This window comes from Dendrobates tinctorius, unplaced genomic scaffold (genome assembly GCF_039654945.1).
Source record: "Dendrobates tinctorius isolate UK_male_01 unplaced genomic scaffold, ASM3965494v1 ptg000048l, whole genome shotgun sequence".
In the NCBI taxonomy this organism is placed as follows: domain Eukaryota; kingdom Metazoa; phylum Chordata; class Amphibia; order Anura; family Dendrobatidae; genus Dendrobates; species Dendrobates tinctorius.
The window spans coordinates 20,667,904-20,695,730 of record NW_027361716.1 but is presented as its reverse complement, the minus strand read 5'-3'; the positions used below and the strand labels follow the sequence as shown (position 1 = coordinate 20,695,730).

Sequence of the window (27,827 nt, the reverse complement as noted above, 5' to 3'; positions counted from 1 at the left end):
CGCACCTCCGCATCCTCTGGCTGTGACGTTCAGGTCAGAGGGCGCGATGATGTAGTTAGTGCCCTCCCTCTGCCTGAACAGTCACTGACAGAGGGTCCGGAAGACAGAGCGGTGTGCGGCGGTGGAACGGAGACAGGTGAATATTGCAGGTGCCGAGGCCCTGAGCCAGTGGCAAAACCGGCACCTGTCCCCCATAGTGCGACGGTGTCCCCGCCTGCTCAGGACACCGGCACCTGGCCCCCAGCAATGAGGTGAGTATGTCATTTTTTTTTTTTTTATTCTATGGAGCACCTTATGGGGCCATAACCTTTGTGCAGCATTATATGGGGCATATATTAATATGGAGAATCTTATGGGGCCATTATTAACCTTTGTGCAGCACTATATGGGGCGCATATTAATATGGAGCATGTTATGGGGCCATCATTAACCTTTGCGCAGCATTATATGGGGCATATTTTTGTATGAAGCATCTTATGGGGCCATCATGAACTTTATGGAGCATTATATGGGGCGTATTTTGTATAGAGCATCTTATTGGGCCATGATGAACTGTATGGAGCATTATATGGGGCTCCTGATTCAATATGGATATTCAAAAACATTTAACCTACTGATGTCTCAATTAATTTTACTTTTATTGGTATCTATTTTATTTTTGAAATTTACCAGTAGCTGCTGCATTTCCCACCCTAGGCTTATACTCCAGTCAATAAGTTTTCCCAATTTTTTGTGGCAAAATTAGGGGCCTCGGCTTATACTTGGGTCGGCTTATACACGAGTATATACAGTATATACAAAACCAGACAGCAATTTCCTGCGATTCCCTCGTCTTGTACATGGGCTGATACTACCTAACCACGGAGCTTGGTATCTCCAGGGTGGGCCATTTATATGGATACACCAAAATAAAATGGGACTGGTTGGTGACCCAGATCGGCGCACTGAATTTGCAGAATGGGCAAAACAAAAATTGGAACAGGACCTTCAGTGTACACAAAACATTATGTTCAGTGATGAGGCAAACTTTTTTGGGTGGGCCATTTATATGGATACACCTAAATAAAATGGGAATGGTGACAGTTTTCTTGTGTAGGGTGTCTTGCATTGAAATCTGCTGCAATGACCCGGGTATTGCGTTCACCAGACATCAACACAATTTCTATCCGCTCCTCACGTGTTAACCTCTGCGACATGTCAATGGCTGTAAACAAAGAGAAACTTGTAAATAACTCATGAAAGAATAAAGTTACGTTAAAATCAAGCACACCATTGTTTTTCTTGTTAAATTCTTAATAAGTTTGATGTGTCACCTGGCCCTCTTCCCATTGAAAAAAATAAAATTGGATCCAAAATGGCCGACTTCAAAATGGCCACCATGGTCACCACCCATCTTGAAAAGTTTTCCCCCTCCCATGTACTAATGTGCCACAAACAAGAAGTTGATTTCACCAACCATTCCCATTTTATTTAGGTGTATCCATATAAATGGCCCACCCTGTATAATGGACGAAATGGTGGCCCTGCTTATTGGTGGCTGTCACTAATGCTCCCTGTTATGCCCTAGCATTATAATGAGCAAAAAATAAGATTAAGTACAATCACATGATTTCATAGATAATCATAATGACAATACGAATAAGCAAAACTAGAAGATATCAAAGAAGAAATAGCAGGCTAGTTATAAAGCAGATAGGAACATCTATACGACTCTGTATACAGGGCAGCCATTACATACTTTACATACCACCAGCAACAGGCTATTAAAAAGCTGCAATCCTACAAAGATGTAGTTTACAAACCAGCTGACAAACGGGGAACATCGTGATCTGGCCATAGGATAAATATGAGAGGGAGGCTTTTCGTCAGCTTAGGGATGCGGAGACTTATACCAAATTATCTTACAATCAGGTTGGCTCCTTATCATGCCAGTTGCTGCGGATCTTGATTAGAGCTTTTGATGAGGGCATTATTGATAAAAAGGTGTTGGAGGGGTTAACAGTCAGCTCTCCCAAGACACCTACCTTCTATCTCTTACCTAAGGTGCACAAGGACACTGTCAACCCTCCTGGACGTCCGACTGTGTCAGGTATTGAGGGTCTTTGTGACCCACTGTGTAGATTTATTGACTACTTCCTTAAACCGCTGGTGGAGACCTCACCATCTTACATGTGTGACACAACGGACGTCCTTACCAGGGTTGATTGCGCCTCAGTGGACCAAGATGTCAAAATTGGTCTCTGCAGACATCCAAATGTTATATACATGTATTGACCATAGCCACGGTCTTGACACAGTCTGTTTCTTTCTGGGAGCTTCCGACCTTGGGCAGCTCTTTCTGCGAATTAATTCTCGAGTTGCCACACTACAGATTACTCCATGGAGCTCTTTTCACATACCATGCCTGGGTTATCAAGTCAAATCGTGAATTCCCCAGTCCAAGATGAATCTAACATGCAGTGCACTGATGCACAGCCACTGCTAGATTTTTCTGCTGGTACATTCACTCAGAGCACTACATTGTCCTCACAGTGTACTGAGCCAGAATCTGACCCTGATGAAACTCAGGTGCCCCTTCCCGCATACTATACCACCTTACACGGTGACACAGAGGAAGGTGCACATGAAATTGAAGAGGAGGTGATGGATGACCCAGTTGTTGACCCAGATTGGCATCCATTGGGGGAAGAGGGTGCCGCTGCCAATAGCTCTGAAGAGGAGGAGGAGGATCCGCAGCAGGCATCGACACATCGACATCGCAACAGCTGTTATCTGCCAGGCCCGTAGCAGTCCAAAAACAGTTTACAAAAACCAAAAGAGTTGCAGGACAGCTTGGCCAGACGGTCAAATTAGCACAACGTGCAAGACCTCAAAATGTCTTCCATAGTAGGAAGAGTGCAGTGTGGCCCTTTTTTTTAACAAAATCCTAATGATCAGGCAAAGGTTATCTGTAAGAAGTGCGCAAAGACCTTTAGCTGAGGGAAAAATCTGAGAAATTTGATTACCAGTTGCATGCTTAGACATTTAACCACCATGCACTTGCAAGCGTGGACGGACTACCAAACCTCACGTACCACATGTGCACCTGCTCTGAATGAAGGTAGTCAGCAACGCTACATCTCTTCCCCCACTGTAAGCCCACCGGTTAGCACACCACCAGCAGAAAATGTTGAGGTGTTGTCGCAAGGCCAAAGCAGTCAGGGAATCACAATGTTATTGCTACTAAAGACTGAATCTAGGCCATCAGCAAGACCACCAACACCATCACCAACCCTCTCTCAGTCCGTCATGTCCACCGCTAGTTCCACCATATGCAGCTCTCAAGTCCAGCTCACCCTACCAGAGACTCTGAGTAGGACAATAAAGTACTCATCCTCTCATCCGCGTACACTGTGTTTGAACGCCCACATTGCCAAACTAATCTCGCTAGAGATGATGCCCTACCGGTTGGTTGAAAGCGAAGCTTTCCGCAAGCTCATGGCCTACGCAGTACCACGCTATGACCTACCCAGTCGGCAATTCTTTTCTCGAAAAGCCATCCCAGCCCTCCACCTGCATGTGAAAGACCGTGAAAGACCATGCACTCAAGCAATCAGTGAGTGGAAAGGTGCACCTCACAACAGATGCATGGTCCAGTCGGCATGGCCAGGGCCGTTACGCGTCGGATTCCTCACACTGCACAGCAGGAATCCAGAGCCAGACATCCAGCGGTCTCCCATTCTCCTCCGACTGCTCCGGGTGCTGCTCAGCAATCACGGCGAGCCAGGCGTGCTGCTCAAACTTGCTTTGACAGCCTGGATGTTGCTGCCACCTCTGGTGCAGCAATGGTAGCACAACCTGCTCTGTAGGGAACCGCTCCAGAGGCTAAGTCCTCGTGCGTGCTTCTGGGCATGCCCGCAAGGTCCGTGGACCTGGGCGCCCATTGTAAAAGGGGGAATGTGACCAAGTTTGTGAATAGATGATTCGTGACGCCACCTGTGGTGTTCGGCAAGGGAGGTGTTAAGCCGACGCTGCAGACACATCCTCTGGGACAGATGGTGTGGTGCAGCAATGATTTTATAGCCCTCCACAGGGAGGGCTGTTGTCCCAGGGCCGAGTAGGTGTAGTGACACTTAGATGTGTAGTGTCTGGCGCAGGGAAAGTAGCAGTGCTAGGCAGGCGGATGCAGGAATGAATGGAGTACACCAATGCATGTGGTTCCAAAGCTTTACTCACAGTCTGTAGTGCCCGCTTCCGTGCCGTGTCCTCCAGGTCAGGGACTCAGTCAACCTCCAGGCCAGGTGAAGCACTCCTTTCCAACACTCCGCCAACATATGTGCCTTTTCTGAACGTCTCCTTTCTAGCGCCTATGATGAAGTCCTCTCAGTACTGAGTTACACTGGAGTTCCTCCTTTCTGATGTTAACTCTACTTGTACAGCAGTCAGCTGTAGCCTGCTTCAGGGACTCTCTGCTACCAAGTCCTGGCTCACTATCGTTGTTGTTGTGCCCCCAAGTCTTGTGTGGGAATAAAGCATTTACAGCTTCCTATTCCTCCGGTGTCTGTTGCAGGACCATTAGTATCCTAACAACCTCGGGGACCGGGCCCCGGCCTTGCGCTTAGGCTTGGAAGGGATTCTCCTCTAACCCCAATTCCACAGTCCTCTTCAACTCCTTATGTTCCGTACTAATCCTTCTTTCATATGGAAAATCAGACTTTCTTAAATGTCTCTTTCCTGTGCCAGCAGACCCAGGTCACTGAGGCCTGCTGCAGCACTTCCATCAATCCATCCCTCTCCCGGGGATCTCCTTACACAGGTCCGACCTCGTCAGATTCCTGTGACTAACTCCCTAATCCTATCTTCTTCCCTCTCTTTAGTGTAAGCTCAGCTCCACTCACCTCCCAGCACGTTTCATGTTCCAAGCAGGGAGCTACCAAGGTGCTTTGCTAAACTACAAGCAGGGAGCCACCAAAGGTGCTTTGCTACACCACTTTGTGGTGTGGGGTGCAGGTGTTGGAGTGTGGTCAGGTGTCTCCACCTTACCCGGATGGTGGGGTACCACACCTCAGGAGGAGGTGCAGTACCTCTGTGGCGACTGAACCCTCAGGGGCGCCACACCCTCATCCTCTCTTTATCTTCATCCTCTCTTTCCCTTCATCCTCTTTCCCCCATCCTCTCTTTCCCCCCTTCACTCTTTCCCCTCATCCGCTCTTTCCCCTCATCCTCTCGTTACCCTCATCCTCTCTTTCCCTTCATCCTCTCTTTCCCCTCATCCGCTCTTTCCCTTCATCCTCTTTCCCTATCCTCTCTTTCCCCTCATTCGCTCTTTCCCCTCATCCGCTCTTTCCCCTTATCCTCTCTTTCCCCTCATCCTCTCTTTCCCCTCATCCTCTCTTTCCCCTCATCCTCTCTTTCCTCTCATCCTCTCTTTCCCCTCATCTGCTCTTTCCCCTCATCCGCTCTTTCCCCTCATCCCCTATTTTCCTTCATCCTCTCTTTCCCCTCACCCTCTCTTTCCCATCATCCTCTCTTTTTTTACTTTTGGCATGCTTCAATAGTTTCCATGGGAGACTAGAATCTGCCATAACCCGATCGCAATCAAATCGCCTGTATGTAGCAGAATTGCTGACTTGCTATGAGCGCTGACCACCAGGTGGCACTCATTGCAATCTGGCAGTGACAACCATAGAGATTTGCTGGAGACCTCTGGTTGTCATGCCAACCCATGGGTGACCTGTGGTTATGTGACACAGGCGCCGATCGGTGGGATTTCTGGCGCGCTTTCCAGAAGCGCATGTTAAGTGCCACTCTCAGAGTTTGACAGTGGCATTTAACTCGTTAACAGCCGTGGGTGGATCGTGATTCCACCCACAGCTGTTAGAGGCACATGTCAGCTGTTCCAAACAGCTGACATGTGCTGGAAAAGATGTGGGTTCACCGCCGGAGCCCACATCAAAGGGTGGGTGTCCAACATTGGCGTATTATTACGCCCAATCTCAGAAAAGGATTAAATGAGTCACAATTTTTACCCCTGACCTTACTGCTGTGTTTATTGAATGGACAAGACATGAGAGAAATCATGAGACTGTTTTACCAATGCTGGTGCAAAGGAAAAGTGAACAGTTCACAAATTATGCAAAAGGAATTTACAAATGCAATAGTTGCATGTCATGATTGCATTTTTTATGGCTTGATGTAAGCTGTACGAGAGTTTTGCTGGTTCTAAAAATATTTGACATGCTTAAGACTGTGTGCATATGCTGCGGATATATAGCGGATCCGCAGCGGATTTTTCCGCGCAGAAACGCTGCATATCCGCATTGTGATGTACAGTAGCCTTAAAATGAATGAAAAAAAAACCGCTGTGCAGACGCTGCGGATTTTTCCGCGTGGTTTTCCTGCGGTACAAAATCCGCAGCATGTTACTTCTTTTGTGCGGTTTTTCCGTCTCCCCTGTTACCAAATCCGCAGGGGGAAAACCACAGTTGAAAACCGCACAAAAACCACAAGAAAACCGCAGGAAAAATGGAAGAAATCCGCAGGAAAAATGCAGGTCATTTGACCTGCGGATTTCTTCCATTCTGCGCGGAAAAATCCGCAGTGCTAAAAAGTCCGTCTGCACTCAGCCTAAAATAAGCGGCACCATGCAATCAGTTCAGTTATTGAAAACTGGGCCACTGAAAAATTATGCCCTATTGGCTCTAATACATGATCACCACCTTGTGGTGAGTGTTACATTTAGCAATTTTGAAAGTTTAGAGATGCTGATAGCAACCAGATCACGTGTATCCATGAATGTTTGTCAGTACATATGGTGCATAAATGCCCAAGCATGTGTCAGATTCACTAAACGGGCTTAAGATTGTTTGTGAATCTGACCTATGTGCAAGATTTTGGATTGTACAAATATTGTGCTACAAAAATAAGATTTGCATGTCAAAATTACATTATATATGGCCTGATGTAATCTATTTTGCTAGTTCTAAAAAATCTTGCAGTTAAAATTGTTTGTATTTTTTATAAATAAGATTTTATTGGATGCCATACGGCACATGGAAGGTGATCTACTCCATGATTAAAGGGAATCTGTCACCCCATTTTCAGCCTATAAGCTGCAGCCACCGCCATAAGGGGCTTATCTACAGCATTCTGTAATGCTGTAGATAAGCCCTCGATGTAACCTGAAAGAGTAGAAAAACTAGCTATATTATACTCACGGGGGGGGTCGGGTGTGGTGGATGTTGTGGTCCGGTCGAGCGCTTCCCATCTTCTAGAGATGATGTCCTCCCTACATCTGCCGTGGCTCCTGCGCAGGCGTACTTTATCTGCCCTGTTGAGGGCAGAGTAAAGTACTGCAGTGCGAAGGTGCCGGGAAAGGTCAGAGAGGTCCAGCGCCTGCGCACTGCAGTACTTTACTCTTCCCTCAACAGGGCAGATAAAGTATGCAGGAGCCGCGGCAGATGTAAGGAGGAGGACGCCATCGCTAGAAGATGGGAGGTGCCGGACGGGACGGCGACACCCATCGGACCCGGACCGCCCCCTCCGGTGAGTATAATCTAACTTGTTTTTCTTATCTTTCAGGTTACATCAGGGGCTTAACTACTGCATTACAGAATACTGTAGATAAGCCCCTGATGGCAGTGGCCGCATCTCATAGGTCAAAAATGAGGTGGCAGACTCCCTTTAAATGAAATCTGTCACCCTATTTTTCGCCTATCGGCTGCTGGCACCGCCATCAGGGGCTTATCTACAGCATTCTGTAATGCTGTAGATAAGCCCCCGATGTAACCTGAAAGATAAAAAAAAAAGAGTTAGATTATACTCACCGGAGGGGGCGGTCCGGCACCTCCCATCTTCTGTCACACCGCCGCCTGCCTCGCCGCTGCCTCCTGACCCCCGACACACTTACCCGTCCTTGGCGTCCCTGCGTGCTCCCGCTCTGTCTGCTGCTTCTGCTCCCTGTGATACTTATGTGATATGAATGATGTATGATTGATATTAGAAAAGGTATCCAGATGGTAGGTAGGTGATCACGGGTCATATTATTCCTTTTCAAAAGTATTCAGTACAACATTACCAGAGACTGGGGATTTGACCGCTGAATGACCTCTTTGAGTACATGATGAGAACATGCAGAAGGAATGTGAAAAACAACCATACAGCGCTTGCGTAACACGAGCAGAGCACGAGTTGGAATGTTCACTGCGCAGCTGTACAGCTTGTGTAAACATTACTTGTAGAAGTTGTAGTGCGCAGGACTAGATTCATATCTAGGAACAGTTTGTATATAACCGAGGGAATTTCCACTGGCGAATAGGGACGTTCCAGGAGACTTATGGATGCATATCTTCTGTGATGGAGTTTTACGGGATATTTCCTCCTTGCCAATCGAGTCCCCGGATAGAGGAGTGATGCTACAATATCCGGTAATATATTGATGCTTATTTTCTCTATGAATAGATGATGTATTGATCATGTAATGTTAGACTAGTGCTGCTAAAATTCATGTGCAAATTTATATGTTAATTCATTAATATCTCTGATTTTAATAGAATAAAATACTATTGTTTTACTGAGCATAGACTTCTTGTCTCTTGCCTAATTAGTATATTAGTGAGCGCTATGTATGTAAGGACAATAAGTCCATCATATTGACTTGGTAAGACATAAATTGGCGTAGTCGGCAGGATTTTTCTTTAAACACAGTTTTGTTATCACAAATATATAGTTGGCACTTTTTTTTTTTGCAAATAATAGTGACAATGTTTAGGAAACGAAAAGAAAAACAAGATGATGTTGTAGAGGTGCCTGGCTGGACCACGGCACCCTATGATATACTGGCACATGAATTGAGTAGCTCTGGGCTAGCAAAACAATGGTTGAGTAAGCTCAAAGGTAGTGAACCCACTGATGTTGTTGAAGTACTCAGGGGGGTCCCCGCAAAGGCGGGTGATGTAGTGTCGCTTGGACGACGAACCTGGATCCTGCTCAGTGCATATCGCGCGATGCATGAGAGGAATCAACAGATGCAGAGAAAATGTTCTCAGTTGGAACAAAAAGTGGTAGAGTTAGGTGGGCAGAAAGTGGTGCTGGATTGTAATACCCGTCTGCTTAAAGATAAGTTGGAACACTATCAGAATGTAGCAGAAAAAGCTGCTATAAAGGTTGCTCAAAATAAATATCGTAAGCGGAAAGGAAAAATCACCAAAGAGAACGTTTATAAAAGCATAGCCACTGCATCTGTAAATTGGGACCTGGATAAATGGGATGGGGATGTGTGGGATACCTCTTCTTCAGATGACTGGGAGAACCCACCAGCCCCTGTTATTGACCCCCCAAAGGGTTCATCAAAAGTAAAAGCTAATCCAATTCAGAGGCGTATGGAACGCACGGAAAATTAAATAATCCGGGAACAAGCCCGTGATGCAGCTGGCTAGCTTCAATTTGAGGCTGACGGACAACCCCTTATGGTAGACCGAAGTGTCCCCCATACCCGAACCAGAGTCTCCACCGAAGATTATACTCAAAATGAGGTAGACAGCATTCTAACTCAGTTTAAACAAAGGCCGGGAGAGTCAGAAATTGCTTGGTTAGGAAGCATGATTTTGGAGGAACAGGGATAAAACTAGATTTTCAGGACATCACTAAATTTGTTACTCTTTCCCGGGATCCTGTGATCCAGAGATATTTCAAAAACTATTTCAAGGAGAATCAAGAACAATTGCAAAATATTGTAATTATTGTAGCCAGAGCTATAATGGATAAATATCCTACGGAGGCTGACATACCAGTCAATGATAAACCATGGTATACTCTCTGTGATGGTATTGAAAGATTGAAAGAAGAAGCTATGCGGAGTGCAGTTTCAGTGTTAGCTGTAGAAGAAGAAGAATATACAGAGTATCCAATGACTGCAAGCATGAGGAGTCGGTTGGTAAAGACTGCTCCTCTGGCATATAAAGCTGTGATATTGACCTTAACAGTGGCAATGACAGGAGAACCAGTGAGTAGAGTGATTACTCGAATGAGGGAGTTGCAGGATATAGGTGACTGGAATGCTGCAGCCCAGGCATCCTCTCCTCAAAATCCCTCCCAAACACACCCAGGTAATAGTAAACTCAGAATGGAAGAAAGAAGGGAACCCCTCTAATCCGGATCGGGTATCCCGGAGGGAAATGTTCCAGGCATTATTGAAAGCTGGAATGAGTAAAGAATCTATAGATGGAAAACAGACAGGTGAATTGTGGAGATTATATAAGCAGAAAGTGTTGTCTGCTAAAAAGGTGGATGCTAAAAAAGAAGTTGGTCAAGAGAAGGAGAAAGCTGTTAAAATTCCAACAGCACCTGAGAAAGTGTCATGGGAAGACTTTAAAACAGTCTATCCTTGGGAGGAACTGGCTGCAGCAGTAGCTACTCGGGTAAGTGATGGCTGGGGCAGGAATGCCTATGAGGCAGCCACGGGAAAAAATTCTGATGAAGAGATATCATAGGTAGCCAGCCAAGCCCCCGTATGGATAAAAAGTGATCAACGTCCATACGTAAATTTAAGTATCCATTGGAAAGGGGGCAATGTACAAAGGGTTCCCGCATTAATTGATACTGGGGCGGAGGCTACCTTAATTTATGGAAATCCAAACAAATTCAAAGGTTCGAAAATTAAAATTGCAGGATTAGGAGGACAAGTTATCACTGGGGTCCAAACACAAGTTGCCCTGAAAATAGGTAATTTACCAATAAGGAATTATCGAGTTTTAGCAGTACCTATACCAGAATATATTTTGGGAATAGATGTTTTGAAAGGGATGAAGCTAAATTTGGCTGAGGGAAAATTTTCCTTCGGAGTCAGAACAGGTGTGTCATGTCCGCCATGTCTGTTTTGTCTCAAGAACTCCTGGAGCGATGTGCATGCGCATATCTAGTCTGCTATCTTGCATGTTCCCTAGAGCAGTGTGCACACTCACCTCATGTCTGAGCTGCAGGATGCCTGCGTTTCTGCTCTGCCTTCTGTGATCTTCTCGTCATGTCTAGAATCCCTGATCATATGACGTTTCCTAGGATCCTGCACTGTCTGGTTCTGTAGTCATCTCGTCATGTCTGAAACGCTGATCATGTGATGTTTCCTGGATTCTGCACTGTCTGGTTCGGCAATCATCTCGTCATGTCTAGAACTCTGATCATGTGACCTGTCTAGGTTTCAGCACTGATTCTGCAATCATCTCGTCATGTCTAGAACTCTGATCATGTGACCTGTCTAGGTTTCAGCACTGATTCTGCAGTCGTCTCGTCATGTCTGGAACTCCGATCATGTGACTACGCTCTGTTATCCTGTGGATCTGAACCCGGAAGTGCTCCCCTGGTCCTGACCTGGAAGAGGAGGTGCTATGCCCTATATCAGGCCGCCCCTTCCTATGCTCTGGGCCTGAGTATTGTGTGTGTGGTGTCCCTGCATGGCTGCTTGGTCTGTGGGGCGCTCCCTCTACTCTGTGCCCTTGCACTCTGCTCTGTCATGCATCTCTTGCACACGCTCCGTGCTCGTATTCCGTCTCTTGTCTTGTGCCATGTCTTGTGTTGTCTCTCGTGCCATGTTTTGTCCCTGCTCTGCTTTGTCTTGTAGTCCTTGTTTGCTCTGTTTCTGTTCCGTGTTTCTGTCCTCGTGTCATGTCTCGCTCTGCTTTGTGGCTTCAGGTACCCTGCCTCTGTCTCTGTCCGTGGAGTGTCTCTACACGTGCAGACCTCCGCTCTGAACCTGTCCCTGGCATGTCTCTACATGTGCAGGCCTCGCTCTGAACCTGTCCCTAGCTTGTCTCTACACGTGCAGGCCTCCGCTCTGAACCTGTCCCTGGCGTGTCCCTACACGTGCAGGCCTCCGCTCTGAACCTGTCCCTGGCGTGTCTCTGCACGCGCAGGACTCTGCCTCGCCTGTCCCTGGCGTGCCTCTCCGCACGCGCAGGACTCTGCCTCGCCTGTCCCTGGCGTGCCTCTCTGCATGCGCCGGACTCTGCCTCGCCTGTGTACCCTGTCTAGTCCCAAGGTCCTCCCTTGGCCCGGCTCTGGGCTTCTGCCTACGCTCCGCTGCTAGACTGTCCCTGTCCCTGGCGTGTCTCTACACGTGCAGGCCTTGCTCTGTCTAGTCCCAAGGTCCTTCCTTGGCCTGGCTCTGGACTTCGGCCTACGCTCCGCTGCTAGACTGTCCCTGTCCCTGGCATGCTCTTTGCATGCGCAGGTCTCTGCCTCGTTCTTTGTATTGTCCCTGATGTTTCGTGCGCTCTTGCACATTTCGCACTAGGCTTTGCCATACTGGCTGTATGCGTCTCTGTCCTGTGTCTTTGCCTAGCCCTGCCTTGTGGCTCCGTGCCTCCATGCACGTGCCTGGTCGCCTGTGCCTACCTGGTGTGCCTCAGCCGTGCCGCCTCTAGCCGTGCTCGCCTGTGTGCCCCAGCCGTGCCCCGTCCAGTGCTATAGTGGTCTGGCTGCGTGGCCCCGCAGCGGTGCCGCCTCTAGTCGTGCCCGCTTGCAACTGCCATCGTCAGTACCACCTGCCGATGCTCCCAACCGTGGTCTCTGTGCTCCCTTGCACTCACTCTGGTTCTCGCACTGTGCCTTTTCGTGCTACTCTTGCACAAAGGCCTTTGTCTCTTTTGCTCTTTTCTGTTCCCTAGTTTGCCTGCCGGATTCCATAACCTGCCGACCGCTGCCAGAGGTCCGGACCTAGATGACTGCGGCCTGATGTCCGGTGCTGATGTCCGGAGCCAGATACCTGGACCCTGTTGGTCGATGCCAGCATTTGGATTCCGATGCCACCGTACCTGACCCGTTCCTGGCATGCCCCTCGGCATGTGCAGGTCTCCGTCCTGTGAATCTGACCCGCCCCTGGCATGCCCCTCGGCATGCGCAGGTCTCTGTCCTGTGAACCTGATCCTGGCGTGTCCGTTGACACGCACCATGTCACTAACTCTCTTGTTTCCTTGCATGGAACCCTGGCTAACTACTGGATGTCCGGATCCTGCCGATCACCCTCTGAGCTACAGACCCTGATGCCCTGGTTGATCGAGGACTGTTGTCCGGAGTCCGATGTCCGTGTACCATCTGCACGTTCCATGCCTGGACCTCGGCGTGCCCTTGCATGCACCCTGTTTCATGAACTGTGTGTTCACGTTTGCTGTTGCACCCTGAAGAGTTCCACAAGTCTTGGACCTCGGCGTGCTCTTGCACGCACCCTGCTTTTTGTTCTGTGTGTTCACGTTTTGCACCTGTTGTACCTGAAGTCTTCCTTCATGAAGTTCCTTTGAATTAATGACTCGTCTTGCCTTGTCTTGTCTTCCTGAGCCAGCCGTCTGGTCCAGCAGCTGTGGTGGCTCACCCCCTTGGTCTTGCCCCTGACACTCCCTGTATAGGGGGTGGTTCTCACTAGGTCAGCTCGCCCTAGGTGGGTGGGTGCCACGGCCCAGAGAGTCCACTCTTTGTAAGAAGAACGACTCAGCGTAAGCTGACACTTCGTCACAAGGTGAAATCCAAATGAGACCTGTGGTAGTTGGAAAAGTGAAAATGCCACCTATACATGTTCCCCCGGCTACAAAAATGGTAGCTATGAAACAATACCGAATTCCGGAAGGACATAAGGAAATTACTGAAACAATCAAAAATTTGGTTGACGCTGGAGTAATACGTACAACCACCACTGCTTGGAACAATCCTGTCTGGCCAGTGAAAAAGAGTGATGGCTCCTGGCGTATGACTGTGGATTATAGAGAATTGAACAAATATACTCCCCCACTAACAGCTGCAGTATCGGACACTATTACTATAGTAGAAAATGTGCAAAGTCATAGCGGTACCTGGTATGCAGTGATTGATTTGGCTAATGCGTTCTTTACAATTCCCATAGAGGAAAAAGCTCAAGATCAATTCGAATTTACCTGGTTGGGAAGACAATACACTTTTACCAGGTTGCCACAAGGATGGCTACACAGTCCTACTATTTGTCACCGGACGGTGGCAGAACACCTGGATAAGTTTCCTTTGCCCTCTGAAATGCAATTTTCACATTATATCGATGATATAATGATACAGGGTAATGATGAACAGTCAGTGAAGGAACAGTTGTATAAATTGATATCTCACACGCGAAACAAGGGATGGGAGATTAATGATGCCAAGGTCCAAGGACCGTCTCAAGTTGTAAAATTTTTAGGAATTCAGTGGAACAAAGGACATAGGGAAATCGTGCCAAAAGCTAAACAGAAAATCAACAATTTCCCTACTCCTAAATCTAAGCATGAAACTCAATCATATATTGGATTGTTTGGATTTTGGAGACAACATATACCTCATTTGGGACAGATGCTAGCTCCATTGTATAAAGTGACTAGAAAGAAATATGAATTTCATTGGGGAGAGGAACTACAAACTGCATTTGAAATGGTAAAAGAAGCCATACAACAGGCTGTAGATTTGTGGTCAATGATGACGGGGAGTGTAGAATTACATGTATCAGTGCAGAATTTGTATGCCAATTGGTCACTTTGGCAGAAACAAGGGGGAAAAAGAGTCCCCTTAGGGTTTTGGAATCGAAAACTCCCCGATGCTGGAGAAAAATATACTCCATTTGAACAACAATTGTTGGCCTGCTATTGGTCATTAGTGGAAACTGAACAATTGACTTTAGGACATGAGGTCCTTTTAAGACCAGCAATACCCATCATGCAATGGGTATTATCTAACCCTAAAACAAATAGGGTAGGACACGCACAAGAACAAAGTATCATAAAATGGAAATGGTATATTTCTGAAAGAGCAAAGAAAGGTGAAGGCGGGATCGTCTCCCTTCATGAGAAAATAGCTGAGATAGGGGAGGGAGTGAAGTCCCCTTTATAATCTACTATGTTAGAGGAATCTCCTGTCAAATGGGGAAAATGTCATGCTCGCTATGTCCGCCATGTCTGTTTTGCCTCATGACCCTGGAGCGGTGTGCACGCGCATCTCATGTCTGCTATCCTGCTTGTTCCCTAGAGCAGTGTGCACACTCACCTCATGTCTGCTGAGCTGCAAGATGCCTGCGTTTCTGCTTTGCCTTCTGCGTTCTTCTCATCATGTCTAGAATCCCTGATCATGTGTCTTTCCTAGGATCCTGCACTGTCTGGTTCTGCAATCATCTCGTCATGTCTGAAACTCTGATCATGTGACCTTTCCTAGGATCCTGCACTGTCTGGTTCTGCAATCATCTCATCATGTCTGAAACCTTGATCATGTGACGTTTCCTGCACTGTCTGGTTCTGCAATCATCTCGTCATGTCTGAAACCTTGATCATGTGACGTTTCCTAAGATCCTGCACTGTCTGGTTCTGTGATCATCTCGTCATGTCTGAAACCCTGATCATGTGACTGCGCTCTGTGATCCTGGAGCATCTGAACTAGGAAGTTCTCCCCTGGTCCTGACCCAGAAGAGGAGGTGCTATGCCCTATATTAGACCGCCCCTTCCTATGCTCAGGGCCTGAGTATTGTGTTGTGTCCCTGCATGGCTGGTTGGTCTGTGGGGCGTTCCCTCTATTCTGTGCCCTTGCACTCTGCTCTGTCGTGCGTCTCTGCACACACTCCGTGCTCGTATTCCGTCTCTTGTCCTGTGCCTTGTCTTATGTTTGTCCGTTGTGCCATGTTCGTCCTTGTCCTGCTTGGACTTGTAGTCCTTCTGTTATTCTCTGCCTTGCCTGTTTTTGCCATGTCTTGCCTTCGCTATGCTCTGCCTATGGTCTCTGTCTTTGCTTGCTCTGCCTCCCTCTCTCTGCTATGGTGCTCGGTAGTGGTCCCTGGCACACGCACCATTCCTCCTCTCTTTCAGTTTGTGCTCTTTTCCATGTCTAGTCCCAAGACTGTGCCTTGGCCCGGCTCTGGGCTTCGGCCTACGCTCCGCTGCTAGACTCTTTCCTATTATGCTCTCTTGCACGTTTCTAGGCTAGTCCCAAGGTTCTTCCTTGGCCCGGCTCTGGGCTTCGGCCTACGCTCCGCTGCTAGCTCTGTTCTTGCTCTGACCTGATTCCGTGTTTCTGCCTATGCTTCCATTCCTGGTTCTGTACTCTGCTTAAGCCCTGCCTTGTTTCTCGTCTTGTCTTCCCTTGCTCTGCTTCTTCGTATGCTCTTTGCATGCGCCTGGCCTTCCTAGCCTCCTGTTTGTGCCTCAGCTGTGCCCGCCCTAGCTGTGCACGCATGCTTGTGCCTCAGCCGTGCTTGTCGGTCAGTGACAGCTGTGTCGCCTGCCATGCCTCAGTCGGGCTTGCTGGAGTCTTGCCCGTCTGTCAGTGCCGCAGCCCGATCAGCTAGCCAGTGCCCCAGCCGTGCTCTCTGTGCTCCCTTGCACCTCACGCTGTTTCTGCACTGTGCTCTACGTGCTCTCTAATCCAAATCTAATCCTTATAAAAAGGGAGGAAATGGTTGAGGAGGTAAAAGTGGCTGGGACCCTAGGAGGTAGCGACCATGCTATTTTAGAATTTTGGATAACTAGAGGAGGAAGACCTGTGAAGACTCAGACATCAAGGTTGGATTTTCAGAAAGGCAGATTTTAAGGGATTTAGAATGAGAATTGGAGGGGATATCCTTAAAGACAAAAATGTCCAGGAAGGATGGGAAATCTTGAAAAATGAAATTCTCAAAGCACAATTGTTAACAATTCCGAAAAGAGGGAAGAATAGGAAGCATTTAAGGAAGCCAGGATGGATGAACACAGAACTTAAGCACATGCTAAAAAGGAAGAAAAAAAGTTTATAAAATGGAAAGAAGGAGGCATATCTAAAGAAGAATATAATGCTGTCTGCAGAACCTGCAGGGTACAAATCAGAATATCTAAAGCTGACAATGAATTGAGGCTTGCAAGAGATGTCAGAAGCAATAATAAAGGATTTTGGGGATATGTCAAAAGTAAAAGAAAAGTCAAAGATGCTATAGGATTTTTACAGGATGAAAATGACGAAATGGTAAGACAGGATGTTGAGAAGGCCGAACTTTTAAATTCCTATTTTGCATCTGTTTTCTCTCAGAAAGGAAATGTAACATCAACTGTTCTTCACTGTCCTATTAAGGGAATAGAAGAATCCAGGATATCTATAAACAGAAAGATAGTGAGGAAACACTTAGCTAACCTAAATGAATTAAAGTCTCCAGGTCCAGATGAATTACACCCCAGAGTACTGAAGGAGATAGCAGAAGAAATTTTTGAACCCCTCTCCATAATCTTTGAAAATTCTTGGAGAACAGGAGAAGTCCCAGAAGACTGGAGAAGAGCAAATGTTGTTCCTATCTTCAAAAAGGGGAAGAAGGTGGACCCAGGCAACTATAGGCCGGTGTGTCTGACTTCTATACCAGGAAAGATCTTTGAACAAATTATTAAACAACATGTATGTCAGTACCTGGATAAGAATGAAGTGATTAAACAGAGTCAGCATGGGTTTGTAACTAATAAATCATGTCAGACTAACTTAATTTCCTTCTATGACGGAATCACTGATTGGGTGGATCAAGGAAATGCTGTAGATATAGTATATCTTGACTTCAGCAAAGCATTTGACAAAGTATCTCATACAATCCTTATTGAAAAAATGACTAAGTATGGAATGGACAAGGCAACTGTTAGGTGGATTCATAACTGGCTTAGTGATCAGACCCAAAGAGTGGTCGTAAATGGCTGCACATCCAGTTGGAAGAATGTCTCAAGTGGGGTACCACAGGGCTCTGTCCTGGGCCCTGTATTGTTCAACATCTTTACCAACGATTTAGATGAAGGAATTGAGGGTAAACTGATTAAATTTGCTGATGACACAAAGCTAGGAGGGATAGCTAATACTAGAGAAGAGAGAGAGAGGATTCAAAAAGATATAAATAAACTGGAGCAGTGGGCAGCAACTAACAGAATGGTTTTTAACAGGGAAAAATGCAAAGTACTACATCTGGGCAATAAAAATGAAAAAAGCATATACAGAATGGGAGGAATGGGGCTAAGCAACAGCACATGTGAAAAAGACTTGGGTATACTAATAGATCACAGACTGAATATGAGGCAACAGTGTGCTGCAGCAGCAAAAAAGGCAAATGCAATTCTAGGATGTATTAACAGAAGCATACAGTCTAGATCACGTGAAGTCATTATTTCCCTCTACTCCTCTTTGGTCAGACCTCATCTGGAATATTGAGTCCAGTTTTGGGCACCACATTTTAAAAAAGACATCAACAAACTGGAGCAAGTTCAGAAAAGAGCGACCAGAATGGTGACCGGTCTGCAAACCCTGTCTTATGAGGAAAGGTTGCAGGATTTGGGAATGTTTAGTTTGCAAAAGAGAAGACTGAGAGGAGACTTAATAGTTGTCTACAAATATCTAAAGGGCTGTCACATTGTAGAAGGATCAACTTTATTCTCAATTGCACAAGGAAAGACTAGAAGCAATGGGATGAAACTGAATGGGAGGAGACACAGATTAGATATTAGAAAAAACTTTTTGACAGTTAGAGTGATCAATGAGTGGAGCAACCTGCCACAAGAAGTGGTGAGCTCTCCTTCAATGGAAGTCTTCAAACAGAGGCTGGACAGACATCTGACTGGGATGATTTAGCGAATCCTGCTTTGAGCAGGGGGTTGGACCAGATGGCCTAGGAGGTCCCTTCCAACTCTACGATTCTATGATTCTATGATTCTATAGCACGCCCAGGCCTCGCCTGCCCATGGCATACCTCCCCGTGCTTCTTTAAAAGTACGCGCAGGCCTTGCCATGTCCCCTGTCATGCCCTCTTGCACGCACAGGCCCTAACCCTGTCCTGGAACCCTGACCCTGGTGTGCCTCTCTGCACGCGCAGGACTCTGCCTCACCTCACCCTGGCGTGCCTCTCTGCACACGCAGGACTCTGCCTCGCCTGACCCTGGCGTGCCTCTCTGCACGCGCAGGACTCTGCCTCGCCTGACCCTGGCGTGCCTCTCTGCACACGCAGGACTCTGTCTTGTACCTTGTGCCTTGGCGTGTCTCTACACACGCACTCTGTCTTGTACCTTGTGCCTTGGCGTGTCTCTACACACGCAACCTGTCTCGTTTTGTGAACCCTGGCGTGTCCCCTACACACGCACCTTGCCTTGCACCTAGCCTTGAACCCTGGCGTGTCCCCTACACACGCACCTAGCCTTGCACCTAGCCTTGGACCTTGGCGTGTTCCTTAACACGCACCATGCCTGGATATCTGACGTGCCTCCTTGCCTGAAACCTGGTTTGCCTGCCGGATGCCCGGAACCTGCCGATCGCTGCCAGAGATCGTAAGCTGGATGACTGCGGCCTGATATCCGGAGCTGATGTCCGCAGCCTGATGCCTTGATCATGTCGATCGTTGCCAGCGGTCCGGAGTCCGATGCCATTGTGCCTTTACCTGTACCAATAATGTAATAAATTTTGGCACTCAACTTGTTGCAAAGTGAAAATTTTATTTGCAGTCTCAATAATTATAGACGTTTCGGCTTCTACAAACAAGCCTTCATCAGTTAGCTGCCAATCCGATACAAGTGTACAATACAAGTCAGAGGCTACATAGTGTATAGTCATTTAAGATAACATCCGGCGAATACCAAAACAAATTTACAATAGTGCAATAGTGATAAATGGGACGGGTTGAGGTATAAAGGAATAAAGGGAAAATGGGAAAAAAAGGGGGGGGAGGGGGGAGGAAACAATTAAGAGGAAGAAAGGAGGTATATAACCTACCCAGACTGCTCTCTTGGAAAGATTTGCAATGTATCTGTGGTGATAGAAAAATATATATATGTGTATATATACTGTATATGTATATATAATGATTGCACCAAATTAATTAAAAGAGGTAAAGTGAATTAATCATTGATCTGTCACTACTCACTCAGTATCAGGACACCACTGTGATAATGGTGTAAATAGTCTGATCCGTGTTAGTGATTAATCTTGTATATATCTTGAATAAAAAGAAAAAAAGGGGGGGTTTTAACTGTAATAAAAGGCTTCCATATAAATGCACCAAACTATTGTGATAAGTGCAAATGAAATATTATAAATACCAACCGGTAAGAATTTGTAACTGGATTGACCGGTAATGATGCCATAAGGAATCCTATTTGAGGGGTCTGTAAGTTATAAGGAGGATAAGGAAATTTCACTCAATGTACTGGAAAATTGAATAGTCAACATGCCCCCAATGAACCTACTCACTTAGTGTCAGGCTAGGAGTAACCTGTGAGTTCATGCTCCATAGAATGACCTTTACCACGCTGTGTGATGTGGCTGTTAACAGAGATACATGGTACATGAGGGGTTAACTACCGCTGCAAAGTAGAATTTTTTACCGTGTTACAAATGCCCCAAAAACATTAGGGACACCTTAATCAGAGCAGATATAAGCCCAGGAGTGAGATCAACTACGCAAAGATTCCTTTCCACACCCAAAACAGGTACTTACCCGTGCCTACATTGTAATCAATGTAATAACGTACTAAAGGGAGATTATTTCCATCACCCCCATTCTGGGAAACGTTACCAAATCAAGGACTTCTCCACTTGCGATACATCACATGTGGTTTACCTGATTAAATGCCCTTGCGGTCTTTTATACATTGGTGAAACCGCCCAGTCTATCAAGGACCGCTTAAGCAAACATAAATCCACAATCAGGTGTGGAAATACACTATTGCCTTTACCACATCATTTTATGACGGCTGGCCACACCATTCCTCAACTAAAATTTTGTGTTATTGAGCATGTGCCCTTCCCACGAAGAGGTGGCAACCGTATCCAACTCTTAAAGAGAAGAGAGGCCTTTTGGATACATGAACTACAAACTTTAGCACCAAAGGGCCTCAATAGAGACTATGATTTACTGTCCTTCATATAATGGGTCTGTGACTATATAGTCACATAGTCTTGGGATCATAACAAATATATATATATATATATATGTGGTAATGTGTTTTGTCACTAAGTCATGTTATCATTGCTTGATTCTAACGCATTGTCTTAATCTTGCAGAGTCGTTAATTCTGAACTACACGCAATTGTCACCGATTGTCCTTGTTCCTCCCTCGGACTTCCCCTCCTTGCCTCCTTCAAACTAATTTTTTACATATGATAGTTTCTATACTATTTTCTATTTTGCATCCTATTGTATCTCTCTTGATTTAGAACACTAATTGAGATATCCCATCTCACTCTGTTGCAGGAAACTACAACACAATTTTTCTCCAGTATTGGTCTAAACAGTGAAATATAGATTGTTCAATTTGCATATTGTTCACATCAATTATTCCACTATAATCATACGTCTTGCCCGTTTTCGTCAGACATGAATGCACTCAAATGCTATACCATACACATATTCCCTCACTTTCCATCTCTTACAAACTTCCTCCCTGTGCAACAATCTAAAGAGCACGGACGTTTGTTTACATACAGTGGGATGACGTGCACTCCAGCGCCACCTCCCACAACACGCCCCTACATTCCTCTAACCTTGCCTGCACATTCACATGGACGCCAACGTCACTTCCGGTGACGCGGTCCAGTCAGTCCAGGGGAGTCCCGCCCACTGCCTATTTAAAGTCCACATTACAAGCCATGGGCACCCGGGTTACAAGCGGTGGATACCGCGTTCTCCAAGGCATACTACGCCGCCACCCACCAACGGTAAGCCCATCTTAGCCTCACACTTCTATACATAGGAGTACTTTTCAGCGTTAGTTAACCCCTCATGTACCATGTATCTCTGTTAACAGCCACATCACACAGCGTGGTAAAGGTCATTCTATGGAGCATGAACTCACAGGTTACTCCTAGCCTGACACTAAAGGGGGTTTTACACTAAGCGATATCGCTAGCAATATCGCTAAAACGTCACTGGTTTTGTGACGTTATAGCGATATTGCTAGCGATATCGCTATGTGTGATACTTACCAGCGACCAGCTCCCCCGCTGTCCATCGCTGATCGCGCGAGAATGTCCGGCTCCATTTCTCGTCGGGCGCTTCCTGCTGAGACTTCCTGCTGTGACGACGAGCGACGCGTGGAGGCGGGCGGGAGGACGTCTGGATCGCTGTGTGTGAATGGTAAGTATCGTGCGCTGCGTCGCTGCTGAATCGCTGTGAGGTCTTTCTGTATGAAAGCTCACTAGCGATCATTTAGCGATGCACCAGCGATCCTGACCGGGTCGGATCGCTGGTCGGATCGCTGGTGCATCGCTAAATGTAAAAGGGCCTTAAGTGAGTAGGTTCATTGGGGGCATGTTGACTATTCAATTTTCCAGTACATTGAGTGAAATTTCCTTATCCTCCTTATAACTTACAGACCCCTCATATAGGATTCCTTACGGCATCATTACCGGTCAATCCAGTTACAAATTCTTACCGGTTGGTATTTATAATATTTCATTTGCACTTATCGCAATAGTTTGGTGCATTTATATGGAAGCCTTTTATTACAGTTAAAACCCCCCCTTTTTTTTCTTTTTATTCAAGATATATACAAGATTATTCACTAACACGGATCAGACTATTTACACCATTATCACAGTGGTGTGCTGATACTGAGTGAGTAGTGACAGATCAATGATTAATTCACTTTACCTCTTTTACTTAATTTGGTGCAATCATTATATATACATATATATATATATATATATATATACTGTATATATATACACTCACTGGCCACTTTATTAGGTACACCTGTCCAACTGTGTGTTAAGACTTAATTTCTAATCAGCCAATCACATGGCGGCAACTCAGTGCATTTAGGCATGTAGACATGGTCAAGACAATCTCCTGCAGTTCAAACCGAGCATCAGTATGGGGAAGAAAGGTGATTTGAGTGCCTTTGAACGTGGCATGATTGTTGGTGCCAGAAGGGCTGGTCTGAGAATTTCAGAAACTGCTGATCTACTGGGATTTTCACGCACAACCATCTCTAGGGTTTACAGAGAATGGTCCGAAAAAGAAAAAAAATCCAGTGAGCAGCAGTTCTGTGGCCGGAAATGCCTTGTTGATGCCAGAGGTCAGAGGAGAATGGGCAGACTGGTTCGAGCTGATAGAAAGGCAACAGTGACTCAAATTTCCACCCGTTACAACCAAGGTAGGCAGAAGAGCATCTCTGAACGCACAGTGCGTCGAACTTTGAGGCAGATGGGCTACAGCAGCAGAAGACCACACTGGGTACCACTCCTCTCAGCTAAGAACAGGCATCTGATGGCTACTTTCAGCAGGATAATGCGCCATGTCATAAAGCTCGAATCATCTCAGATTGGTTTCTTGAACATGACAATGAGTTCACTGTACTCAAATGGCCTCCTCAGTCACCAGATCTCAATCCAATAGAGCATCTTTGGGATGTGGTGGAACGGGAGATTCGCATCAGGGATGTGCAGCCGACAAATCTGCGCCAACTGTGTGATGCCATCATGTCAATATGGTCCAAAATCTCTGAGGAATGCTTCCAGCACCTTGTTGAATCTCTGCCACGAAGAATTGAGGCAGTTCTGAAGGCAAAAGGGGGTCCAACCCCTTACTAGCATGGTGTACCTAATAAAGTGGCCAGTGAGTGTATATATATATATATATATATATATATATATATATATTTTTCTGTCACCACAGATACATTGCAAATCTTTCCAAGAGAGCAGTCTGGGTAGGTTATATACCTCCTTTCTTCCTCTTAATTGTTTCCTCCCCCCTCCCCCCCTTTTTTTTCCCCATTTTTCCTTTATTCCTTTATACCGCAACCCGTCCCATTTATCACTATTGCACTATTGTAAATTTGTTTTGGTATTCGCCGGATGTTAAATGACTATACACTATGTAGCCTCTGACTTGTATTGTACACTTGTATCTGATTTGCAGCTAACTGATGAAGGCTTGTTTGTAGAAGCCGAAACGTCTATAATTATTGAGACTGCAAATAAAATCTTCACTTTGCAACAAGTTGAGTGCCAAAATTTATTACATTATCTATACTGGTGTGGGAACCTTCTTTTGTGCACCAACGCAGTAGTGCCACGATATATCTGTTTACCTGTACCCAGGCGTGCCACCTGGCACGTACCATGCTATGGACCTTGGTGTGCCCACGCACGCACTTTGCACGTTTTGCTTGTTCTCACGTTTTTACACTGAATGTGATTCTGAAGTTATCCTAATGAAGATACCTTGCACGTACGTCTTGTCTTGTCTTGCTTCTTGCTCGTCCTGTTGCCAGACACTCAATAGTGTCCCCTGAGCCGGCCGTCTGGTCCCAGCAGTCGTGGTGGCTCACCCCCTTGGTCTTGCCCCTGACACTCCCTGTACAGGGGGTGGGTTCTCACTAGGTCAGCTCGCCCTAGGTGGGTGGGTGCCACGGCCCAGAGGGTCCACTCTAAAAAGGAAAATGGGCTCAGCAGAAGCTGAGTCCGTCACAGAAAATCGTATGAAGATCTAACTGAGCAGCAACAACAACATGCTTGGTTTACAGACGGATCAGCCCAATATGTCAATGGAAAACGACATTGGAAAAGTGTGGCTTATAACCCCAGACTGGAAAAACATCTGGTCATGGAAGGTCATGGTAAAAGTAGTCAATATGCAGAATTGTATGCTATCTTTTTGGCATTAAGTTTTGAGCAAGGAAGGGAATGCCATCTCTTCACAGACTCATGGTCTGTAGCTAATGGACTTGCAACTTGGATGATGGGATGGAAAAAGTATAATTGGCTCATCCATGGTAAGGAAGTGTGAGGGAAGGAGGTGTGGGAGTTTATAGAAGAAATGGTACAAACCACACCTACTTCTGTTTTTCATGTTGATGCACATATGCCTGCTGACTCACTTGACCGTTTGTTTAATTCTGAAGCAGATAAAGCCGCTGCCATTAGGCAAACTTCGGAAGTTGATCAAGATAAAGAAAAATGGCTGCACGGTACAGCTGTTTGGGCGCACAACAAAAGTGGACACCTGGGAGAAAAGGCCACTTACAGGTGGGCCCAAGAAAGAGGTGTCCCCTTAACCATGGACATAATTAAGCAAGTCATTATACAATGTCCAATATGCCAACATTCACAGAAAGGAGAAGTACCACACACAGCTATGGGACACATAGCAAGGGGTCAATTACCTGCACAGATTTGGCAGATGGATTTTATTGGTCCACTCAGTGAAAGCAGGGGATGCAAATACATTTGTACAGCTGTAGATACATATTCAGGACTACTGATTGGTTCCCCTGCAAAGCAGCTACACAATGGAGTACACTTAGAACTTTAGAGATTATTACCCAATATTATGGTGTTCCATTACAAATACAAACTGACAATGGGTCACACTTCATTGGCCAACAAGTAAAAGACTATGCTAATGAGCATAATATTTAATGGGTATATCACATGCCATACTACCCACAAGCTGCAGGGTTAGTGGAGAGAATGAATGGGATCTTGAAATCCACATTAAAGAAAGTGCACGGTGTAGAAGGAGAATATTGCCAGTGGAGAGACAATTTAAGTGAGGCATTGCAAATCATTAACAACAGGCCTATTACTGATTCCATGACACCACTAATGAGGATGCTGACACCAAACCTTACAGTACATGAGGCACATGTGGTACATACAATTACCTGGTGGAAGATAAATCAAGACGCCAAAATCCCTGAGAGGGCAACTCCTTTGTCTGTGGGATTAGATCTCAGTGCAATAGAAGTGATTGTTGTACCTCCAGGTAAGACTGTTCCAATCTCAATGGGATTAGGGTGTCAGATACCCAAGGGACATTATGGTCAGTTGGCCACTCGCTCTAGTTTTGCTCTAAAAGGGGCAGTAGTGGTAGGAGGAGTCATTGATGCTGACTATTATCACGCTTACCGCCTCCGCTGGCTCCACGCTCACCGCCCCCACCTCATGTTCGGCTCCTGTTGTCGCCTCCCTATCGGGCTCCGCGTCGCCCGTGGCCTCCGGGAGCGCCCGCCGCCTTCGGCACGCTCCTGCAGCAGGCGCGCGCTCGCCTGCACTCCTGCCCTCTGGCCCGCGCTCAGTCCTGGTGGTCTACCCACGGCGCATGCGCGCCTTGCGCCTCAGATCCCAGTACAGGCCAAGCCAGTCCTTCTCCCCGCCTTCCTGACCCTGCTGACCTGACCCGGAACTCTTGTCTCCATAAGAGGCAGCCTCCTCCTCTGAATCACTGCCTGTTCGTCACTTGTGTCCCTTACTGTGACTCTGGCTCTCTGTCTGCCTGTCGTTTCCCTTGCTCCCTGTTTAACCTGGTCCTTGTGTTCCTCCCAGTGCCCGCCATCTCGTGTCCGCCTCCAGCCTGTGTCTTCGTCTGACCTGTTTCACCGTTCCTGCCTTGTCTGCCAGTATCCTCCAGTCTCCGTTCCTGAGTTCCAGTCCTACCGGTTCCGGTCCAGCTCTTCCATCTGCCTGCCTGTTACATCTCTTGTCGTGCCCTCCATCCTCCTCGGGTACCAGCTGCCGTGGTGAGTAGTTTCCCCTGGGCCTGTCCCTAACGCTCCCTGTATAGAGGGTTGTCCACCTGGCCCGCTCGCCCAGGGGAGGTTCGCTTACCGCGGTCCAGTGGGTTCACCCTTGGGAACCATCACAACTATCAAGGGGAAATTAAAGTCCTCATAATAAATTTGGGAATAGAGCCATTGGTTATTGCTAAAGGACAGAAAATGGCTCAGATGTTGGTGATTCCAGTTGATCTTGCTCAATCAATTGAAGGACAAGCTCCTCTAGAACTGTCTATGAGGGGGGATAAAGGATTTGGGTCATCTGATGTGACCAATGTTGGAGCAAAAATTTGGGTACAAAATAGGCAAGGACCGCCATCTGCGGCGGAGGTTATTGCCATTGGGAAAGACCGTGCCCTATTGATCATGAGACCAGGGCAGGAAAAGTGGGAATACATCCCACAAGAAAAATGTTACTTGCGAGAATAACTCTCTTTATTTAAATTTTAGATGCTTGTACAGTGGTGCCTTGGAATCCTTGGAGGGCTGTGTTGGGTCGTTGATACATGGATCCCCGGAGTTAAGTTGACTACAGAACAGGTGACTCCCTTGCCAAGGCCTGGAGATTGGAATGTTTATAATGTATCAAATAATGGAACATTGGTATTCAACGTGAACTTGACGCTAATAAACACAACAGCATCGTGGATGTGTGGGCCGCTATATACATGAAGAACCCCCTCCCTATGACTATCCAGGACGACGACCATGGCCTTTTACAGTGCTAACGAATGGCACTGGAACTGTACAAGTTGCAGCAGAAGAAAATATTGCTTGCTGGGAGGAAAACATAGACAAACTGTTAATGAAACCTCCAAATGTTGGAATAAATTGGACAGTATTTGCTAATTATTCTGATAAAGGACTAAATGCTACGAATTTTAGTTTTCAGCTAAATAGAACTAAACTAATAGTATGTGCCAATATGACAAATAGGGTAATAGCTATTAACCCTAAGCCAAATAGGACGGATGGTGGTGTATGGGGAGAAGTATCTAGCTTAAGACGGTACTTAAGAATAATTCAAACAAATGCTTCAAAGATTGATCCGGGACATATGAAAAGAATCCCAACATCCTGTATGAAAACTGGTACCCAATCTCGGAAAACCGTTGTTTCAGTTGTAGTTACCTTTCCTCCCACACATCCATGCCCCATTTGAAAGAAGCGAGCATGGTATGATACATTAATGGGAGCATATGGTACAGTAACTGGAACTTTAAATGGTTTTGATATAGAGGCTCTGGCCAATCGAATGAGTAATGCAGGGAAGGATACACAGAATGCTTTGACTTTACAAGGAAAATGGATGCCTACTATATGGCAGCCATGGAC

General features: G+C 46.3%; 1 long non-coding RNA gene across 1 annotated transcript in view; it reads right to left on the bottom strand.

Annotated features, from left to right (window-relative positions):
* LOC141090284 (uncharacterized) overlaps positions 1-11,056 on the bottom strand; it is a 109,212-nt gene extending 98,156 nt beyond the window's left edge. Inside the window, exon 1 of the long non-coding RNA XR_012232409.1 lies at positions 10,941-11,056. This is a non-coding gene — a long non-coding RNA (uncharacterized lncRNA). The remainder of the gene's footprint in view (positions 1-10,940) is intronic.
* Positions 11,057-27,827: the final 16,771 nt, after the last annotated feature.